General features: G+C 36.7%; 1 protein-coding gene and 1 long non-coding RNA gene across 6 annotated transcripts in view; both read left to right on the top strand.

The window, feature by feature from the left end:
• The window catches only part of AKT3 (AKT serine/threonine kinase 3), a 281775-nt gene that overhangs the window by 59933 nt on the left and 200437 nt on the right, over positions 1-21405 (top strand). The gene's annotated exons all lie outside the window — the stretch shown is intronic.
• Positions 5-21176, top strand: LOC139176531 (uncharacterized). The gene is made up of 2 exons (XR_011561000.1): positions 5-1641; positions 20202-21176. It is a non-coding gene; the product is annotated as an uncharacterized lncRNA (long non-coding RNA).

Raw genomic sequence — 21405 nt, forward strand, 5'->3', positions numbered from 1 at the left:
GAGTGACTGAGAATTTGGGCTGAAATTGGAAAAAAAAAAAAAGTGGCAGTGGTTACACCTTAATAAGAGGAATAAATTTGAAGTCTAAGTTGGGACATTACATTGTCTTGGTCAGGTCTGTAAAGAATGGAATGGTTTTAAGGTTTATTTTTTCAATACAAAGTTTATTAATACTTTATATAGCATAGCTATCATGCTATATTGTATGATTTTATCAAAATTCACTCTGTGACTCAACATATAATCAACAGTTTGAGGGAACATAGAAATATTTATCTGCGAGTACATCATCTTTTGTGGTAGTAGTGTTTAAAAATACATCATTAAATTGTGGTTTGGGGCTTATCTTTTTTGTTTTAAAAACAGAAATTTCACCTCTTAATAATATAACCTTGAGTTGGCATACTGGTTTACTGATGAATTTATGAATTTTCTGTGAGTGTATGTAGTGGTGTGTAGTTAGATGAGGCTGACAGTACAGTTACAAAGGAGAAAAAGTTTGTTTCCGGGACCCTTTCACTGCTATTTCCTTATTCCTTCAGCCTCCTCGTTTGGTTGAAGGGGTTATCCCGCACAGGGCCTTGACAGCTTGTCTTTGTTTCTTTTGTTTTTGTTTTCTTTCCTTTTATTTTTTGACAGGTTATCTTTGAAAGATTGAATAGCAGATTATTTTATGTTTAAATGAGGGCTTTTGAAAATCCAAACAGAATTTCCTTATGATGAAACTAGAAACATTGACATCTATTGGGAGAAAGATTTTTAGTAAATAGAGTTTTTTTTTTTTTTTTAGTAAATAGAGTTTTTTGACTCTGCTTCTTGAGTCACAACCTGTTGCCAGGTAGGAATGGACACTGTTACAGATCTCAAACATGCTAGAGTCTGAGTATCTGTGCTAGGTCTTTTATGTATTCATTTGATCCTCACAGGGAGCTTGTGAGATAGGCATTCTTACTCACATTTTATAGTAGAGGTACTGCAAGAGGAACGGAGACGTGAAGTCACCTTCCTAAAGAGGTCCCAGTGGAGGCACATCTTAAAACTCTCAGACTCCAAACCTTTTACATTTACCAGTACACCAGTATTTGACGATCATTTTATCTTCTTGCTTAATCTGTAGTTCTTTTGGTGAATATAAGATATCTTGCCCTCAAGAATTCCTTTACATGCTTCTACAGAGATGGCTCCCCATCTCCTCTGTATGTCACCACACTAGACCATGCTGCTTGTAGTGGGTGAGTCTTGAACTTTTTGTGTGTTTCTTGCTAGGAATATAAAATTGCCTTATTAGTAGAGATGGCTAGCAACTACAACGTTGAGCGGTAAACATACCCAGTTAGGTTTGTTTGTTTTCTAGCAGATTGACTAGCCCTGAAGTTTGTATAGGTGTGTATATATGAGAACGTATATATGTGTGATGTATATGTGTAAACTGTAATGTTTGGGAATTATCACAGCAAGAATGAATAAATTTCTTGTTATTGATGCTTTTGAACAGGTATATTCAGGATTACAAAACATTTTGAAAATGTTCATTCAACAAAGCATTATAAAGTGCCAGATTCTATACTGAACACAACACGAAAAACACATGGTTTCAACCCTCAATGCAATGAAAGTTTAAAAGGGAGACAAACGTGTGAGGTAACTATTAAGATACTCTGTAGTCATTATAGTGATGGAGACGTGTAGGACAAGGAGTGGGCATACCATGAAAGGTCAGGTTAACTGTGCTTGGGTGACCTAAGAAGGGGCTGCAGTTTAGACCGAAGGCTGAATGTATTCTTGACTACAAGTCAGTTCATGGTGTACTTGTACATCCTGCACACACAGCATTTGCACAGACAGCGTTTTCCTTCCTTGTGCATGTACACGTAGTGTTAGGCGTGGACACTTGGTGTTTTCCCTTTACCTCAAATCACACATCCCCGCATGTGTCTTTCAGAAGGCTTCTCCTGTAATTGGTTCTTTGTTTCCCTTTATTTTTCTGTTCTACAGCTCTAAAATTTCTCTGGTTTTTGGAAGGAGGCAGACTAATTTCTGGATAGTAAAGGAAAGTTAAATTCATGATGATCACTCTATTTCTGCATTCTCTACAGCACTTAGTGAGTGAAGCATCACAGTGATGGTGGGAAATGGTAAAGAGATCAGGGTATTGGAACTAGGCACGTGATTGCTTTATAATTTTTACTGTCACACAAACGGTTTTCTTCTGCCTAAAATAAAGACTAAAAGTCTGACTAGCTATGTTCTTGAGCTGAGAGTGAAATAGAGGACAGTCGCCTAGAGGAAAACACTGCATTCAGTGGTATATTAATTACTTCCTGCCCCATTTTGATTGTAAGGCTTTTTGATGAATTATGCTTATGAAGCATTCCCTTATGATTAAGGATTAGGATACATGCCTATCTCTGTCTCTAACGTATGCTGGTTTTTATAGGCTAACACACTGGCATATATTTAGGCAGTTCAGTTTAGTTGAGAAGCCACTTTCCATGGTATTATGGAAAGAGCCCTACACCTAAAGTTAGGAAAACTGAATTCTGATTCCGCCCCTGCCTCTTAAGTAATTTTTTTTCTCCTTTGATCTCATCAGGTAACCTCTCTTAGGTCTCAGTTTCTTGCTTTTTAAATACTGGGATAGGATAATGCTCCTTAAAGTATTGCTCAGCTCCCACTTTAATTATTTTATTGTTGACAAAAGGCTATTTATTCACCGACTAAATCTTTATTGCATGCTTCCATATTTCAGGTTCTGTGTTAGGTGCAGTCAGAGACACATGGAGGATAGATGTATGGTCAATGAGAGGGAATCGAGAGTTGAGAAGTAAACTTATACAACTCTGGTAAATTTTTGACAAAGGTAGCAAGACCATTCTCTGTGGGAGGATAGTCTTCAGCAAATGATGCTGGGAGAACTGGACTTCCACATGCAGAAGAATCAATTTAGATCCCCACTTCATACTGTATACAAAAAATAACTCAAAATTGATTAAAGACATAAACATGAAAGCTACAACTATACATCTCTTGGGCTTCCCTCATAGCTCTGTTGGTAAAGAATCTGCCTGCAATGCATGAGACCTGGGTTCAATTCCTGGGTTGAGAAAATCCCCTGAAGAAGGAAATGGCAGCCCATTCCAGTATTTCTCCCTGGAGAATTCCATGGACAGAGGAGCCTGGCAGGCTACAGTCCAGGAAGTCAAAAGAGTTAGACACAACTTAGTGACTAAACCATACATCTCTTAGAAGGAAATGAGTACATCTTTGTGATCTTGAGCTGGGCAATAGTTTTTTAGATTTGGTATCAAATGCATGAGCAACCAATGAAAAACCGAAAAATTAGAACTCATCAAAATTAAAAACGTGTCAAATGACAGTCTTAAGAAAGTGAAAAGATGATCTACAGGATGAGGGAAAATATTTGAAAATCATATACCTGATAAAGTACCCAGAGTATATCAAGAATTTTTATAAATCATCTATAGCCCAAATTAAAAGTGGCCAAAAGATCTAAATTGACTTTTTTTTTTTTTTTTCAAAGAATATACACAAATGGCCGGTAATACATGACAAAATGCTCAACATCAGTAGCCAGCAGAGAAATGCAAAATCGTGGGAGATACCACTTCACACCCATTCAGTTCAGTTCAGTCCAGTCGCTCCGTCATGTCCGACTCCTTGGAACCCCATGAATCACAGCACGCCAGGTCTCCCTGTCCATCACCAACTCCCGGAGTTCACCCAGACTCATGTCCATCAAGTCAGTGATGCCATCCAGCCATCTCATCCTCTGTCATCCCCTTCTCCTCTTGCCCCCAATCCCTCCCAGCATCAGAGTCTTTTCCAATGAGTCAACTCTTTGCATGAGATGGCCAAAGTATTGGAGTTTCAGCTATAGCATCATTCCTTCCAAAGAACACCCAGGACTGATCTCCTTTAGAATGGACTGGTTGGATCTCCTTGCAGTCCAAGGGACTCTCAAGAGTCTTCTCCAACACCACAGTTCAAAAGCATCAATTCTTTGGTGCTCAGCTTTCTTCACAGTCCAACGCTCACATCCATACATGACCACTGGAAAAACCATAGCCTTGACTAAATGGACCTTTGTTAGCAAAGTAATGTCTCTGCTTTTGAAATGCTATCTAGGTTGGTCATAACTTTCCTTCCAAGGAGTAAGTGTCTTTTAATTTCATGGCTACAGTCACCATCTGCAGTGATTTTGGAGCCCAGAAAAATAAAGTCTGACACTGTTTCCACTGTTTCCCCATCTATTTCCCATGAAGTGATGGGACCAGATGCCATGATCTTTGTTTTTTTGAATGTTGAGCTTTAAGCCAACTTTTTCACTCTCATCAAGAGGCTTTTAGTTCCTCTTCACTTTCTCCATAAGGGTGGTGTCATCTGCATATCTGAGGTTATTGATATTTCTTCGGCAATCTTGATTCCATCTTGTGCTTCCTCCTGCCCAGGGTTTCTCATGATGTACTCTGCATATAAGTTAAATAAGCAGGGTGACAATATACAGCCTTGACATACTCCTTTTCCTGTTTGGAACCAGTCTGTTCCATGTCCAGTTCTAACTGTTGCTTCCTGACCTGCATACAGGTTTCTCAAGAGGCAGGTCAGGTGGTCTGGTATTCCCATGTTTTTCAGAATTTTCCACAGTTTATTGTGATCCACACAGTCAAAGGCTTTGGCACAGTCAATAAAGCAGAAATAGATGTTTTTCTGGAACTCTCTTGCTTTTTCCATGATCCGGCAGATGTTGGCAATTTGATCTCTGGTTCCTCTGCCTTTTCTAAAACCAGCTTGAACATCTGGAAGTTCATGGTTCACATATTGCTGAAGCCTGGCTTGGAGAATTTTGAGCATGACTTTACTAGCGTGTGAGATGAGTGCAATTGTGCGGTAGTTAGGATGGCACTCATCAAAAAGATGGACAATAAAATGTGTTGGTGAGAATGTGAAGACATTTTAACCCTCATATACTGCTTGTGGGTTTGTAAAGTGGTGCAGCTGTTTCGGAAAACAGTTTGGCAGTTACTTGAAAACTTAAACCAAGTTACTGTGTGACCCAGCAGTTTCATATCTAGGTATATACCCAAGAAAATTGAAGTCATATGTTTATACAAAACTTGTCTATGAATGTTCATAGTAGCTTTATTCATAGATGCCCCAAAAGTGGAAATAACCCAAAGTCCAGTAACTGTTACATGAGTGAATAAAATATGGAATAATCCATAAAATGGAATATTATTTAGCTGGAAAAGTAATGTAATATACATGCTATTACCATGAATATACCTTGAAAACCTTCTGCTAAGTGAAAAAAGTCAGATACAAAAGGCCATGTATTATATGATTCCATTTATATGAAATGTCCAGAATGGGGAAATCCACAGAAGACAGAAAGCAGGTCGTCAGGGCGAGGAGGAAGAGGGAATGGAGAGCTCAAGGCTGCTAATGGGTTCAGGCTTTCCTTTTTGGAAGGTGAAAAGTTCTGAAGTTAGTGCTGATGGTTACACAATCTTGTGAATATACTAAAAACAAAAACTGTATTCTTTAAAATGGTAATTTTTATGGTGTATGAATTGTATCTCAATAAATTTTTTTTTTTTTTTAAGACCTGATCCTTTCCTTCATGGTGTTAAAATGAACTGCTTAATATGATAGAGATAACAAAGGGTTCTGTGGGAGGCTACAGTATGACATTCTGTCCTGCTGTGTGGAGTTGGGGTCAGACTCCTGGAATAAGTAACATTGAAATGAATTGACACTACTTAGGTGGAAAAACTGGTACAGTGGAAATTAGGAAACAGGAAAGAATATATCAGAATTAATAACTTAAAGCAAGTTTAGTTTCAACAGGTATAGTCTCCTACTCCTGTCATTATGTAAGATTGTCACAGAACTTTTACCTTAAGTAATTTGATTATCCTGTAATGTGTATTATGAAAAAAATATATCTTAACCTTCTGGAGGAAACGGAGCATTTATTTTTCATGATTTAATTCTAAATATTTAAAAATTTCAGTCTTACAGCATTTTAAAATTTAAATTTTCATGAAATCAGAGCTAGATTCTATAAGTTGTTTAAGCTGGGTTTTGTCTCCCCTTTCCCTTTTATATATTTTATAAGCCAAGTTTCCAACCTTCCTTCATATAAAAATTGTATTTTCATTCCTTTTGACATTTTGAGGTTAATTTCAGAACCTTGTAAGAATTATTTGCTCTGGGGTTGGGATATTACAAATGTTTGTCTCTGTTTGCTCTTAGGTAGTAAAATATTTTCTTAAGAAATTTTAAGCATGTACAAAAGTAATAATAGTCACGCCCATGCAATCAACATCAGCTTTAAAAATTTCCAACTCATAGCCAATTTTATTTTATTATACACTCACCTGTTCCTTTACTTTCTAAATTATTTGGGAGCAGATCTCAGAAGTCACATCATTCTTTATGCATGTTCATGTATCTCTTAATGAAAAGAACTCTTTTCTTTTTAATATGTATTATTGAGACATTTTTAACTTGGAATGTTTTCATATGAAAATAAATTATTTAGAAGTTACCTGTTGCTGAAAATGAATAGTTAATTTTTACTCTTTTATACAGTGTTTTATTCACTTATATACAGTGTTTATTTCTTCTAATAAATACTTGGTATGGTTCCAAAATCATAAAATTGATGGTATGAGAATGTGGTTCATAGTCTTTATGTTCCTCGTGGTGATTATTTATGATTAACTAGGCCTTAGAAGGCTTCCCTGGTGGCTCAGAGGTTAAAGCGTCTGCCTGCAATGTGGGAGACCTGGGTTCGATCCCTGGGTTGGGAAGATCCCCTGGAGAAGGAAATGGCAACCTACTCCAGTATTCTTGCCTGGAGAATCCCATGGACAGAGGATCCAGGTAGGCTGCAGTCCATGGGGTCTCAAAGAGTCAGACACGCCTTAGAAATGACAAAACTTTTCTCCACAGCTGATCATGTCCTTTTTCCATATTCAGTGGGCTTTACTACTTGGCCTTATAGGAGTGTCTATCATTTAACATGATGAGCTACCAGCCCTTGCGGAATGCACATCTTTAGGCTTCCTTGGCATTTGACCTTCTTGGTTCATTCCTGTATTGGAGTGTTCTTTTACTGGCACATTGTCTTTTGATTTCCACCGCATGCGACTGTTTCTCATTCCTACTCTTTTCTTAACCCTCTTTTATTCTCTCTGCAGACTCTTAGTTCTGCTGTCATGCTGTGCCGTGCCTACGTGCTTAGTTGTGTCCGACTCTTTGTGACCCTTTGGGCTGTAGCCCGCCAGGCTCCTCTGTCAGTGGGGTTTTCCAGGCAGGAATACTGGAGCAGGTTGCCATTTCCTTCTCCAGGGGATCTTCCTGACCTAGGGATTGAACCCCCATCTTCTGTGTCTCCTGCGTTGCAGGCGAATTCTATACCCGCTGAGCCATCAGGGAAGCCCGTGGCTGTCGGGTTAACATGACATTATTACTTACATTATGTATGTATTAGTGAATCCCAAATATTTGGTACTAGTGAACGAAAACACCTATGTTTAATATTCTAGTTAATTATTTAAAATGTTCCCGTGGATATATATCTGCTTCCTCTTTCAGTCTCCTGTGTACCTGCTGTTATGTTGTTCTGTTGGCTCTTCAAAATGTATGTTATTTGTATTTTCATTATTAGTACCTATTCTGTGCTGAACTACTTGTAGGTCATCTGAGTGCTCCTGTCTGTGATTCCATAAACCTGTGTGTTCTCCATAGTCAGAGCAGTGTATGTCTCTCCCTTATTAGAGTTCAGGCTCTTTGGGGCTGAGATTGGATTTTATTCATGCTAGGATTATAGTACATGAGACATAGAAATATTCATTAAATTGTTAAATGAATTCTAATCTGTTTACCTACTATATTCCAGCAATATCTACCAAAGGTCTTGTCTTAGTACATCCTATGTAAAGTACTCCTTGAGAATCCAGTAAAAGTGGTACAGTCTCTATCAATGTGCCCTGTAAATTTCTGTCATAGAAGTAATTGAAATCTAAAATTATTGTTTATTTTCTTTTTTATTACTTTCCCCCCTTTGAATGTGATCGTAGGGACCATGACAGTTTTATACATTTTATGTATACATTTTGACATAACATTGCACATGGTAGGACCTTAATAAATACGTACTAAATACAGATGAGTGTGCTTCCTCCTTGGTTGAGAGTAGTGTACTTATCCATTATACAAATAATTTCACAATGATTATAAACCTTAGACTTGAATCTTTGTTTTATTGTTAGCGGACTGATTTTTTTTTTTTTTTGCCCCTCTGTGCTGTGAAGGATTGGGAAGCCTGGCATGCTGCAGTCCATGGGGTCAGAAACAGTTGGACAAGTCTTGGGACTGAACGACAACTGTGTTGCTTGTAGGATCTTAGCTCCTTGACTAGAGATTGAACCCAGCAGTGAGAGCACCGGATCCTAACCACTAGGCTGCCAGGGCATTCCCAGACTGATTTTTCTAAAACAGTACTTTCACTGGTGAAATGTCTAGTCAAACTCTTCTGCCAGATCTGAGATAGGTTCTGGGAATACAAAGAGAATATAAGAACTTTGTTCCTTACTTTTATGGGATTTTGAAATAAAGACAAAGAAATGCTTAAATCCCCTTGAGGAGGTCAAGGAAAGCTTCCTAGAGGACTTCTGATATCTCTAAGGTTTTTTAAAAAATTTAAAAATTTCAAAAATTGTGTAATTCATAGGAGCCATTTTCCCTGTCAGTAGCAAAAAATTTCAGTAATCACAAAGAAAAGACTGATTGCTACCAGCAGGAAATTGTTGGCTGTTTCTATGGCTGCCCTCATTCTGACTGACTTGAGTGTTTATTTCAACCTAGAAGTAGTAACTTTGGGATTTAAATGTAATTCCTTACTAGATTGGAGAAGGCAATGGCACCCCACTCCAGTACTCTTGCCTGGAAAATCCCATGGACAGAGGAGCCTGATAGGCTGTGGCCCATGGGGTCGCTAAGAGTCAGAAACGACTGAGCGACTTCACTTTCACTTTTTACTTTCATGCATTGGAGAAGGAAATGGCAACCTACTCCAGTGTTCTTGCCTGGAGAATCCCAGGGACGGGGGAGCCTGGTGGGCTGCCGTTTATGGGGTCTCACAGAGTCGGACACGACTGAAGTGACTTACCTTACTAGATAGAGATGATTTTTAGGTTGTCCATTATTTTGTTAGCTGAGATAACTGAAAGGAGAATTCAGCACTGTTGTATGTGGCTTTACTGAACCCAGTTCAAGCTTTCCTTATTTGTGGTTGGTTTGATTTTTGTTTGGTTAACAAGGGAATTAGGAAATACTTGCCCTTAGCACTATTAATACACTATTTTTTTTACTTATTTATACAACTAATTTACTTATTTTTGTTTTCTCTTTCATTCTTGTTAGAAGGTGAGAACAGAATTTTTGTCTGTGGTGTTCAGTTCAGTTCAGTAGCTCAGTCATGTCCGACTCTTTGTGACCCCATGAATCGCAGCATGCCAGGCCTCCCTGTCTATCAGCAACTCCCGGAGTTCACCCAAACTCACGTCCATCGAGTCGGTGATGCCATCCAGCCATCTCATCCTCTGTCATCCCCTTCTCCTCCTGCCCCCAATCCCTCCCAGCATCAGAGTCTTTTCCAATGACTCAATTCTTCGCATGAGGTGGCCAAAGTACTGGAGTTTCAGCTTTAGCATCATTCCTTCCAATGAACACCCAGGGCTGATCTCCTTCAGAATGGACTGGTTGGATCTCCTTGCAGTCCAAGGGACTCTCAAGAGTCTTCTCCAACACCACAGTTCAAAAGCATCAATTCTTCAGCACTCAGCTTTCTTCACAGTCCAACTCTCACATCCATATATGACCACTGGAAAAACCATAGCCTTGACTAGATGGACTTATGTTGGCAAAGTAACGTCTCTGCTTTTGAATATGATATCTAGGTTGGTTATAACTTTCCTTCCAAGGAGTAAGTGTCTTTTAATTTCATGGCAGCAATCACCATCTGCAGAGATTTTGGAGCCCCCAAAAATAAAGTCTGACACTGTTTCCACTGTTTCCCCATCTATCTGCCATGAAGTGATGGGACCAGATGCCATGATCTTAGTTTTCTGAATGTTGAGCTTTAAGCCAACTTTTTTAGTCTCCACTTTCACTTTCATCAAGAGGCTTTTGAGTTCCTCTTCACTTTCTGCCATAAGGGTGGTATCATCTGCATATCTGAGGTTATTGATATTTCTCCGGCTGTCTTGCTTCCAGCTTGTGCTTCCTCCAGCCCAGGGTTTCTCATGATGTACTCTGCATATAAGTTAAATAAGCAGGGTGACAATATACAGCCTTGACGTACTCCTTTTCCTATTTGGAATCAGTCTGTTGTTCTATATCCAGTTCTAACTGTTGCTTCCTGACCTGCATATAGGTTTCTCAAGAGGCAGGTCAGGTGTTCATTGCTGTATAAATATTTGTGGAATGGATACTTATGAAGTCCATTGATAGCCTTAACAGAGTAGTTTAAAGAAAATAGTGGGGATGGAAACTGGTTTATATGGTTGAGGATATCCTGAACTGATAGTGATCTAAAAATCAAACAGGAATAGATTTTTTTTCTCAATCTATTTTTTTTCTCTATTTTATTTACTAGATTGAAAACAGTTGATAAAGAAAAATTATAAAAATTCCCTTAGCCACTTTTTTTTTTTTTACTGCTGATGGATTATAAAATCTTTTTAAAATTAACATGTTCTACTAGATTTCTTTTTTTTGTAATTTATATATAACCTTTCTAATCACTAAATTCATTTATCATAAGTTATATGCCCTCAACTTTTTAAGACTTTTTAAATTTTTGAAAAAAATGAAAGTTTTAGGTATTTTCTTCTTTAACCTAAACATAGATGTGAAGTGATGTATCAGTAAATAGTTTTAGACCTTAGATTAATTTTATTTTTTAAAGTTACTAAGCAAATGTGTACCAAAAGTAAATATGTATATAAATGACTTTACATTATTCATAATTCTAAAATTAGACATCTGTCTAGTGAATGTTGTTCTGCATGTTGCTAAATAATTAATAGTAATTAAAAGGTTAAATATAAGCTGAAGAAAGCTTTGAATTCTGAAATGTTTGCAACAGCTAGTAATCTGACTGATGCAGACGTTTTTGTCAAAGTTGAAAAAGTTAGAGCTAATTAATTTCTTGGGAGACATATGATGAAATTGTAGGTGTGATAACATATTTGAGTAACATATGGTAGTTATGGGGCACCTTTCTAATGATTGAGCAGCCAGTTAAATATAGACTTTTTTGGTTGTTTTTCTTTTATTATCATTCTTTGTTAATGCATTTTTAAAGTAATTTTGCTTTCCAGAAGTCAGTACTCAGGATTTAATGATTTGTATTTAAAATATTATCATGAATACTTTTTTCTAAATTGACATAAATTTAGTAAAAATTTTTCTTAAAAGTACAGCCATTTTTTTCCCCCTCAGCATATGTATGTACTGTATTTAACATAAGTAAACTAATCCAGAGTTTAAGGGATTGTACTCTCAGTACACATTGTTTAACTCAGATTACCCTTGAATGAAGATTTCCCCCAAATATTTTATGGTTACTTTTGATATATTAATATAAACAGCACATATCTGGAGGCTGGCATGGCAACCCACTCCAATGTTCTTGCCTGGGGAGTCTCCATGGACAGAGGAGCCTAATGGACTATAGTCCATGGGGTCGCAAAGAGTTGGACGTGACTGAGTGACTAAGCACAGCACAGCACATATAGATATGTATTTTTTTACTTTAGCTGTGCTTTTCTCTCATAAGGATTCAGTGTTTGCATTTTGACTAATTTCCTTCCTTCCAGTCTTACTTTCTGAATACTGCTTGATTATGATAGCAGATTAAAAAAAGAACTAACCATTCTGTTACTAAAATAGTGTCTTACACCTTGGTAGAGGAAATTTTGAGTTAAGAATTTTGCAAACAGAGACAAGTAATGACTTAGAGATTCTTGTTTTCCCTCTTTTAAAAGTTGGATTTTTACCAAAATTTGTATGATTATAATGTAATGTCTAAATCTAAAATTTTCTATCATTCAAAAATCTGCAGAGTAAAACAAATTCAGGATGGAAATGCTTCTGTTGTGCTGCAGAGCCAGCCACTGGAGGGTGTTCACATTAATTTCTCTTGGTCTCAGTATTCTGCTGATCTGTTAGGTTGATGGAATGAAATATAAATGTGAAGGCTGTGCACTCTTTTTAAACTTTTTATTTTTTACTGGGATATAGTCGATTAATAATATTGTGATAGTTTCAGGTGAACAGAGAAGGTACTCAGACATATTCCCCCAAACTCCCCTCCCATCAGGTGGTGATATAACATTGAGCAAAGTTCCATGTGCTGTACAATAAGTCCTTGTGGTTATCCATCTTAAATATAGCAGTCACACATAATTTAAAGAGACAATTAACTGATTACTGGGTTCCTAAAACACTGTGGTACTTTGGAGACAAACGGTATGCATTAGAATCTACTTCCCATGGGAATTCCTTGGCAGTTGTCAATAAGAAAAGATGTACAATGTGAGAGTTGCAAAAGTTTTATTCAGGGCAAAATGAGGCTGCAGCCTGGGAGACAGCACCTCAGTTAGCTCTGAGACATTGCTCCAGGGCTCTGCTTTTTTATGTCATCTGATACTAAAGGAAAAGTGATACTTGCATCTAAAATGAAACAAACTGAGAGGGAAAATGATTTTAAACCTTAAAGGAAAGTGAATTGCAAGTCACTCAGTCTTGTCTGACTCTTGTGACACCCATGGACTGTCAATTCTCCAGGCCAGAACACTGGAGTGAGTATCCTTTCCCTTCTCCAGGGGATCTTTCCAACCCAGGGATCAAACCCAGGTCTCCTGCATTGCCAGAGGTTCTTTACCAGCTGAGCCACAAGGGAAGCCCAAGAATACTGGAGTGGGTAGCCTATCCCTTCTCTAGCGGATCTTCCTTACCCAGGAATCAATCTGGGGTGTCCTCATTGCAGGCGGATTCTCTACCAACTGAGCTATGGTGATGTGTAGATTCTAGAATTATGAAGGAGGTCAATATAATGTTCCTTTGGATTCTCATCTAGAAATTATTCAGAATATTGCTATATATATATATATATATATATATATATATATATATATATATATATATTTGTGCATGCCAAATCAGTTTAATATCATACAACTTAATAGCTCAGTAAAGGTGAAAAAGTAAAGTCTTTGAAGTATGTTGAAAATTGTATGATACGCAGTTGGCAGTTTGTCATTTCATGTATATAGGAAACTGTTTCCCTTTAATTCTTCTTTTAATAATCTTACTTAAAAATTTGCATAGAGTTAGAGGATCTAGCATTTCTAGAAACCTCCCAACTTGATTTACTAAACATTTTTTATATTACCACAGTTGTTTTTATTTAAATTTGAATATTCTACAAAGAATTTTGGTATGGACATCTGTTCTCTGAATTCTTCCTTATTCTGAATCTGTTGCAAAGATTTCCTTGTCAGTTGACTTGCTTTTTAGCCCATGGTGACAAAGACAGATATTCATGAGGGGACTTCTGGAGAATTTTGCTCCAGTTGGGCTCTGAACTTAAGCCTTAAGTTAATAATAAAGGTGAACTTTCAAGTGACTTACAATAAATCACTTTCTCATTAATTTAATTAAATTTTTGTAAAATTTGGATTATTACTTAGTTATCTGTGAATACTGAGTCTTAAAGATAGCAGGATTTTCTGTGTATAGCTTACCAGTTTGAAAATGAGTTTAGAGGTTTATTCTGGGTCTGTGAACTTTAAATAATTGGCAGGATTGTTAATGGTGATTACAATCTCCAGAAACAAAATCCTAGTGAATAGACTCTTCACTTTTGAGAACTAGCAGTAAAATGATGATATAGAAATTAACTGTTTGTTTTGTTAATTATCAACAATAATAAAATAAACATTAAGTTGGATAATTTTAAAAATTATAATCCGTATAATTCTAGTAAACAATAGGCAGTATTAAATGACAAATGGAAAGATGATAGTTTTTCATTCAGTAGGAAAATTTTATATTTGATTTTGTTTCATAGTTGAATAATTGTTTTGCTTTCATAAGTTGTTAAAATATTTTTTATTCAGATAAATCTGTCTCTATGTCATAAAGAAAGTAAATGACAGATATCTGTAAGCCAACATTGAATTTCACTGTAAAACTTGGCCCCAACCCTGAAAGCTATGGTTCATTCTAGAAATATTTCTGGAACAGTGAGTGAATGATTTTGGAAGATGAGATTTACATTTTAAGTACAGTGTTAACAGTCTTTACCTTGCCATGCATAATTTTTGTTGCCAGATGTGCCAAGGTCAGTGTTTTAGCCATTCCTGTCTTATTATTTTCTGAAATTACTAAGTAACTGTTGAGGGGACTTAGGATCAAAAAGAAATTTTTGGAGGAAAATACATTAAGAGCCTTATTAATAGTGTGGAAAATAGTCCCTTTTGTGGAGCATAATATGCTCTGTCACATGGAAATATTTTTTTGGATGCTTTCATAGCCATCTGTAGAGGTGAATCTTTGATTATACGTAAGTCAGATAAAAAAGATAATTTTGACATTGTCTTTCCTTCCTGATATACCTTGCTTCTGCGAAATAGTGTGTTAGCTTGATCACATCATTACAAAGGAGTTTCATAGTCTGCAATTAAAAGTATGCATAGTAAATTCATTGTTTATGGTTTTTAGTATTTTCTGTTGACATGAAAAATTTTAAGAACAGATGATCATCAATCTAGCCTGAGAATAAATGATTTTTTTGCCTCTAGAATGAAAGACTAATTTTAATAAACGTATTTAAAATCTATCCATTTCACATACTGTATTCACTAAATATGTGCCAGAACATTTTAGAAACTCAGAATTACTATGAAGCTACTATACTTACTCTTTTGAAAGTTGGGAGAAACTGTAATGCTTTATTCATTTACAGTTACCAGGTATCTGACAAACATCTATTATTTTGACTTATTAGAAATTATCTTAGCATCATAATTTCTTATGAGACATTGAATTGGACCAATTTACCCAGCAGGAAAGATTCTGAGATAAAGGAACTAAAATTTTGTGCGCTTTGTCTTCAATAATAAAATAGTTACCATGTTTCTTAAATGAAGATATATTACTCTATTCCTTAAAATACATTCATATTATTTGCCTTGAAAAAACTGTCTCTAGGTTAGATGGTATCTCTCTCGTTAAATCCTTCCTATGTATCAGGCATGGTGAGGTGTGCCTTGCATGCAGTAAGCCATTTTATGTGTTTAAACGTTAAGGATAAAGTGGAACAAGATCATTAGACCTCTGACTGCAGTCACTGGGGTGATCTGTGTTATTTAGGCCTATGTAGCTAACTGGGAGTGCTCCTTCATAGGTACAAATTGATAGTGCAGCTGACTGACAGATGATCCCCAGGTTTTAGGAAATCTTTCCAAACTTTTGTTCCTTGCTTGACTGAATTTTCAGTAGCCGGGGAAGATTTTCTGTCAATTCTGAGTTTTGATGTTTGGGATTCAATAACCTCAGATACGCAGATGACACCACCCTTATGGCAGAAAGTGAAGAGGAACTAAAAAGCCTGTTGAAAATGAAAGAGGAGAGTGAAAAAGTTGGCTTAAAGCTCAACATTCAGAAAACTAAGATCATGGCATCTGGTCCCATCACTTCATGGCAGATAGATGGGGAAACAGTGGAAACAGTGTCAGACTTTATTTTTTTGGGCTCCAAAATCACTGCAGATGGTGACTGCAGCCATGAAATTAAAAGACGTTTACTCCTTGGAAGGAAAGTTATGACCAACCTAGATAGCATATTCAAAAGCAGAGACGTTACTTTGCAAACAAAGGTCTGTCTAGTCAAGGCTATGGTTTTTCCAGTGGTCATATATGGATGTGAGAGTTGGACTGTGAAGAAAGCTGAGCGCCAAAGAATTGATGCTTTTGAACTGTGGTGTTGGAGAAGACTCTTGAGAGTCCCTTGGACTGCAAGGAGATCCAACCGGTCCATTCTGAAGGAGATCAGCCCTGGGTGTTCATTGGAAGGAATGATGCTAAAGCTGAAACTCCAGTACTTTGGCCACCTCATACGAAGAGTTGACTCATTGGAAAACTCTGATGCTGGGAGGGATTGGGGGCAGGAGGAGAAGGGGACGCCAGAGGATGAGATGGCTGGATGGCATCACCGACTTGATGGACATGAGTTTGGGTGAACTCTGGGAGTTGGTGATGGACAGGGAGGCTTGGCGTGCTGTGATTCATGGGGTCGCAAAGAGTCAGACACGACTGAGTGACTGAAATGAACTAAACTAAACGGAAGTACTTAGAGTAAGTAAAAGGGAAGTGCTTACCAAAGTGGGTGCTGAGTCTTGCCTCAGTCCACTGTTCTCCAACTATTCATTTTTTTTATTCAGTCAGATATTTATTGAGTACCTGTATGTTTGTGGAGCTCATATACAAGTGAGGGAAATAAACAATAAGAAAGATAAATACATAAAGCATGTGATATGTTAGACAATAGAGAAAAATCAAGTCTAACCGTGGGCCTTCATATCTGAGGATGCATATTCCTAGGTTAGAAGCCATTGCCTCTATTAATCAGGTGTTTTCTCAACTAACAAGATGGGCCACCTTAAGTGTAAAACCACATTATGTACCTACAGTGCAGTTTGGGAGTATTAGGGTAAATTGTTTAGAAGTATCATGATATAAACGTTAGGTGCCTTCATTAATGTAGGAGATGCATTCTAACCACACTGTTTATTGTCTAAAGAAATAATATTTAATCCACAGAGGTATGTTCTTTAATATCTTAGAAGTCTAGGTACCTTGCTCATAGGTGTGATTATAAAATAGCAAATGATTCTCTTAAAATGTAAAATTTAGCATCTTTATATAGAGACTTATGGTTATTGGTTTACATTTACTTCATTTTTCCCTCATCTCTTAACATTCTTTGCCTCATTTAAAAATATATTGTGTTTGAAGTGAAGTGCAGTGAAAGTCAACTGAGTCATGTCCAACTCTGCGACCCCATGGACTATACAGTCCATGGCATTCTCCAGGCCAGAATACTGGAGTGGGTAGCCTTTCCATTCTCCAGGGGATCTTCCCAACCCAGGGATCGAATCCCGGTCTCCCACATTGCAGGCAGATTCTTTACCAGCTGAGCCACAAGGGAAGCCCAAGAATACTAGAGTGGATAGTCTATGTCTTCTCCAGAGTATCTTCTGGACTCAGGAATCGAACCAGGGTCTCCTGCATTGCAGGCAGATTCTTTACCAACTGAGCTATCAGGGTAGCCCATATTATGTTTAAAAATGTAACATTTCAGTCAGAACAGTGCCTCAAACATGAATTTACAGTAAGATGGAAGATTATAAGTTGATTTTGTATCTGTCAGTTGCTTCAGAGGCCTTAGCATTCCAAGGAGCACCTTAATTTAAGTGTGTTCCCATCTCAAAGGCTCATTGTTCTCTATGTCAAGAAAACTGTTCCCCCATATATCTGCATCTAGCTTCCTCATATCTTTTCAATTTTCCTTAAAAATCACCTTCGCAATGGCAGCCATCCTGATTTACCTTATCTAAAACTTTAGCTCCCCTATCCTCTCCAAACTCTTTATATTCCTTCCTTGACTGTTTTGTGTTTTTCTCCTTAACACTTAATCAGTATCTAACATTTTATGTATTGTTTTCTCCTCCATTAAAATATAGAGCTCATGAGCAGTGATTTTTGTTCATTTTTTTTCCTATTATTTTCCCAGTGCCTGTCATAGAATGGAGCACTCAGTATTTATTGAGTTTTAACAAATGAATAAAATTTATCACTAGAACCTATTAAGAGCTTTAGTTGTTCAATAAATCTGTATCAAAATTCAAATAGGGAATACAAATATAAAAACCTTCACATTTAATTTATTTTTTAATTTATATTTTGAAGTAATTTTAAACTAACAAAAGTTGTAAGAATATTTCAGAGAATTAGAATTAGAATAATTCAGAAGAATATTTCTTTGCTGATCCATCTGAGTATAGGATACCTCATTATCTCTGCATACTTTGATGAATTTTTCTTACAATCAAGGACATTCTCATACATAAAAGAGTTTAACTATTAAGAAATTAATATTGATACATCAGTCACTACCATCTAATCCTCACATTGTCTCCATTGTTCTTCGAGCACATGCTTACTGTCTGCGCAAGATACTCTAGGATCATCTTGCTGTATCCCCACCGTAGCTCTGGAATCAGTATGCTCCAGGGAATCACATTTGTGTGTATTTTTACCTGAAATGGTTGGTACTGGTTGTTTTCGTTCATTGTATTGGCTGCCACTGTTCTCAAGCCCTTTCAGTACATAGTTAGGAAGTATCTGTGTCTATGTGTGTACACATTATATGTATATGTATGTGTATATATACATTTATATGTGTATTTGTGTGTGTGTGTGCATGGTGTACTGTCATTTCAGTCATGTCTGACTTTTTGTGACACCATGGACTATAGCGCCTCTGGAATTTCCCAGGCAAGAATATTGGAGTGGGTTGCCATTCCCTTTTCCAGGGGATCTTCCTGACCCAGGGATCAAACCCAGATCTCCTCCACTACAGGCAGATCCTTTATGGTCTGAGCCACCAGGGAAGTTCTCTAGATGTTACCAAATGTCCACCAGGGATGGGGAGCAAAATCACCACTCCTGGTTGAGTGCTGCTGATCACAGATCTTAAAATCAAGTAGAGACACAGGTATTAAACAGCTAGTCATGTAAATATATTTATTTATTTATTATAAACATAAATATATTCAATTATATATACAGTTATCCATTCTAATAAATGCTAATTAAGATAAATACAAAGAGCCAAGAAAAATGAAAACTCCATATTGAAAACCAGTGAAAGCTTTTATACATTATATAGTAGGTACTTGATATAAGTAAATAAATTTTAGACATGGTCTTTAGGTGTAGGATGACTTTACAATCTATTATACAAAATAGGAAGATTTTAGGAGTGTCAGAGTATACTGTTAGTAACCAGGATGAAACAATAAGTAGAAATGAGGCAAATCTCACATAAGAACTTCATAATCTACTTCCAAGCTTCTATAATCTACTCAGGAAAAAGAGCAATATATGAAACATGTAGAGAATAATTCAAGGAAATAGGAAATAAGCACTAAACTTCTTCAGACATTGGACTTTCCTGGTGGCTCAGATGGTTAAGAATCTGCTTGTAATGCAGGAGACCTGGGTTCAGTCCCTGGGTTGGGAACATCTGGAGAAGGGAATGGCTACTCACTCCAGTATTCTTGCCTGGAGAAGTCCATGGACAGAGGAACCTGGCGGGCTATAGTCCACAGGGTCGCAAAGAGTCGGACACGACTGAGCGACTAACACCACCTTGTTTTATATTAGTATAAGAAATGGTTCATTGTTATTTCTCCATTTTGACTTTATAGAAGGCTTCGTGAAGAAAGATGGGATTCTAGGTCTAAAACTTAGTTCTTGATGTCCTCTCTAATATGACTCAACTGTTCCTGTTCAGTTCTTATACTCTGCTACGTAATTTTCTAATCTGTTGAAGAGTTTGATGTAGCAAAAAGAGACCTGCTGGGGCATCTTGATGAGGAATGTAACATGATGAAATGGTTATCTGTTCTGGTAGAAACCATTCCTTTGTATACCAGCCTTCATAGTACCAAAATTGGGTTTTAAGAGAACAATATTATGTGAACTACCAAGTATATATACTGAAAGAAAAAATTTTTCTTAAGCCAATATGTAAGTCTCTTATAAAAAATGGATCTCCAAGGATTATTCTTATATCAGCTTATCTTCATATTCCCTATTTTTTTAAATTAAACATTGCATATATTTTAATTTCATATACTATTTAAGGCCCTATAAGTTATTACTATAACTTTAAGCTAGTAGCCAAGATATTTATTGTGGTGGCCAAAAAGTTTCTTTGGTTTTTAAGTAGAAAGATACATTTTTTTCATTTTCACCAGGACCACCATTGAATAATGTATTGACCATTTTGTTTCACTGCCTTCTGGTATTTTTCAGGCAACTTCATAATTGCATCCTCCCAAAACAGTTTATCTTTTTGAGCAAAGAATTGTTCCAGGTGCCTTTTATAGTTTTCGAAGGAGTTGAAAGTTTTTCAATTAAGGGAATTTTGTAAAGACCAAGATAAGTGCAAATATGAAGGTTCAATGTCGGATGAATATGGCAGATGAATCACAACTTCCCAGCCAAGCTGGAAGAGTTTTTGCTTGGTCACCAAAGAAACATGTGATCTTGCATTATCCTGTTGGAAGATTACGCACTTTCTGTCGACTAATTCTGGACACTTTTTGTCGTGTGCTGCTTTCAGCTGGTCTAAGTGGGAGCAGTACTTGTTGGAATTGATTGTTTGGTTTTCCAGAAGGAGCTCATAATAAAGGACTCCCTTCCAATCCTACCAGAAACACATCATCATCATCTTTGGTTGAAGACTGACCTTTGGTGTGGTTGGTGGTGGTTCATTTCCCTTGTCCATGATCTCTTCCATTTTGTGTTACTATACAGTATCCACTTTTCATTGCCTGTCACAATTTGTTTTAAAAATGGAATGTTTTTGTTGCTGTAAATAGAGAATCTCATGTAGAAATACAGTCAAGAAGGTTTTTTTTTTTTTTTTTAACTTATGTGGAACCCAAACATCCAAGCAATTAACACAACAAAGCTTGAGGAAGATGATTTTCAGTGCTTGATTTGGATATTTTGAGTATATTGATTATCTCCTATGTGGTTTAATGTGGATCATTTTCAATTAATGTTATCAATTTGATCACTATCAACTTCAGCTGGTCTGCAGCCTGACTATGGAGCATTGTCCAACTAGGAATCTCCCACACAAAACTTTACAAACCGGTTTTGACACTTATGATCAGTGACAGCACCTTCTCTGTACACTGCACAAATCTTTTTTTTTTTTTTTTTTTGCTTTTCAGTTGCATTTTTACCTTTCTTGAAATAATAAAGCATAATATACCAAAATGTTGCTTTTTTTCTTCTATCTTTAATATTAAAATGGCTACACAAAAATTCACTAATTTTGATTTTTTTTTAAACAGATGTACAGTAAGATGACAGCTATCACAATACAGTCTAACAAAATTATGTTGAATGAAATTAAAGACACCTGAACTTTGACTGTGTGGATCTCAATAAACTGTGGAAAATTCTGAAAGAGATGGGAATACCAGACCACCTGACCTGCCTCTTG

This window comes from Bos indicus, chromosome 16 (assembly GCF_029378745.1).
Source record: "Bos indicus isolate NIAB-ARS_2022 breed Sahiwal x Tharparkar chromosome 16, NIAB-ARS_B.indTharparkar_mat_pri_1.0, whole genome shotgun sequence".
Taxonomy (NCBI): Eukaryota; Metazoa; Chordata; class Mammalia; order Artiodactyla; family Bovidae; genus Bos; species Bos indicus.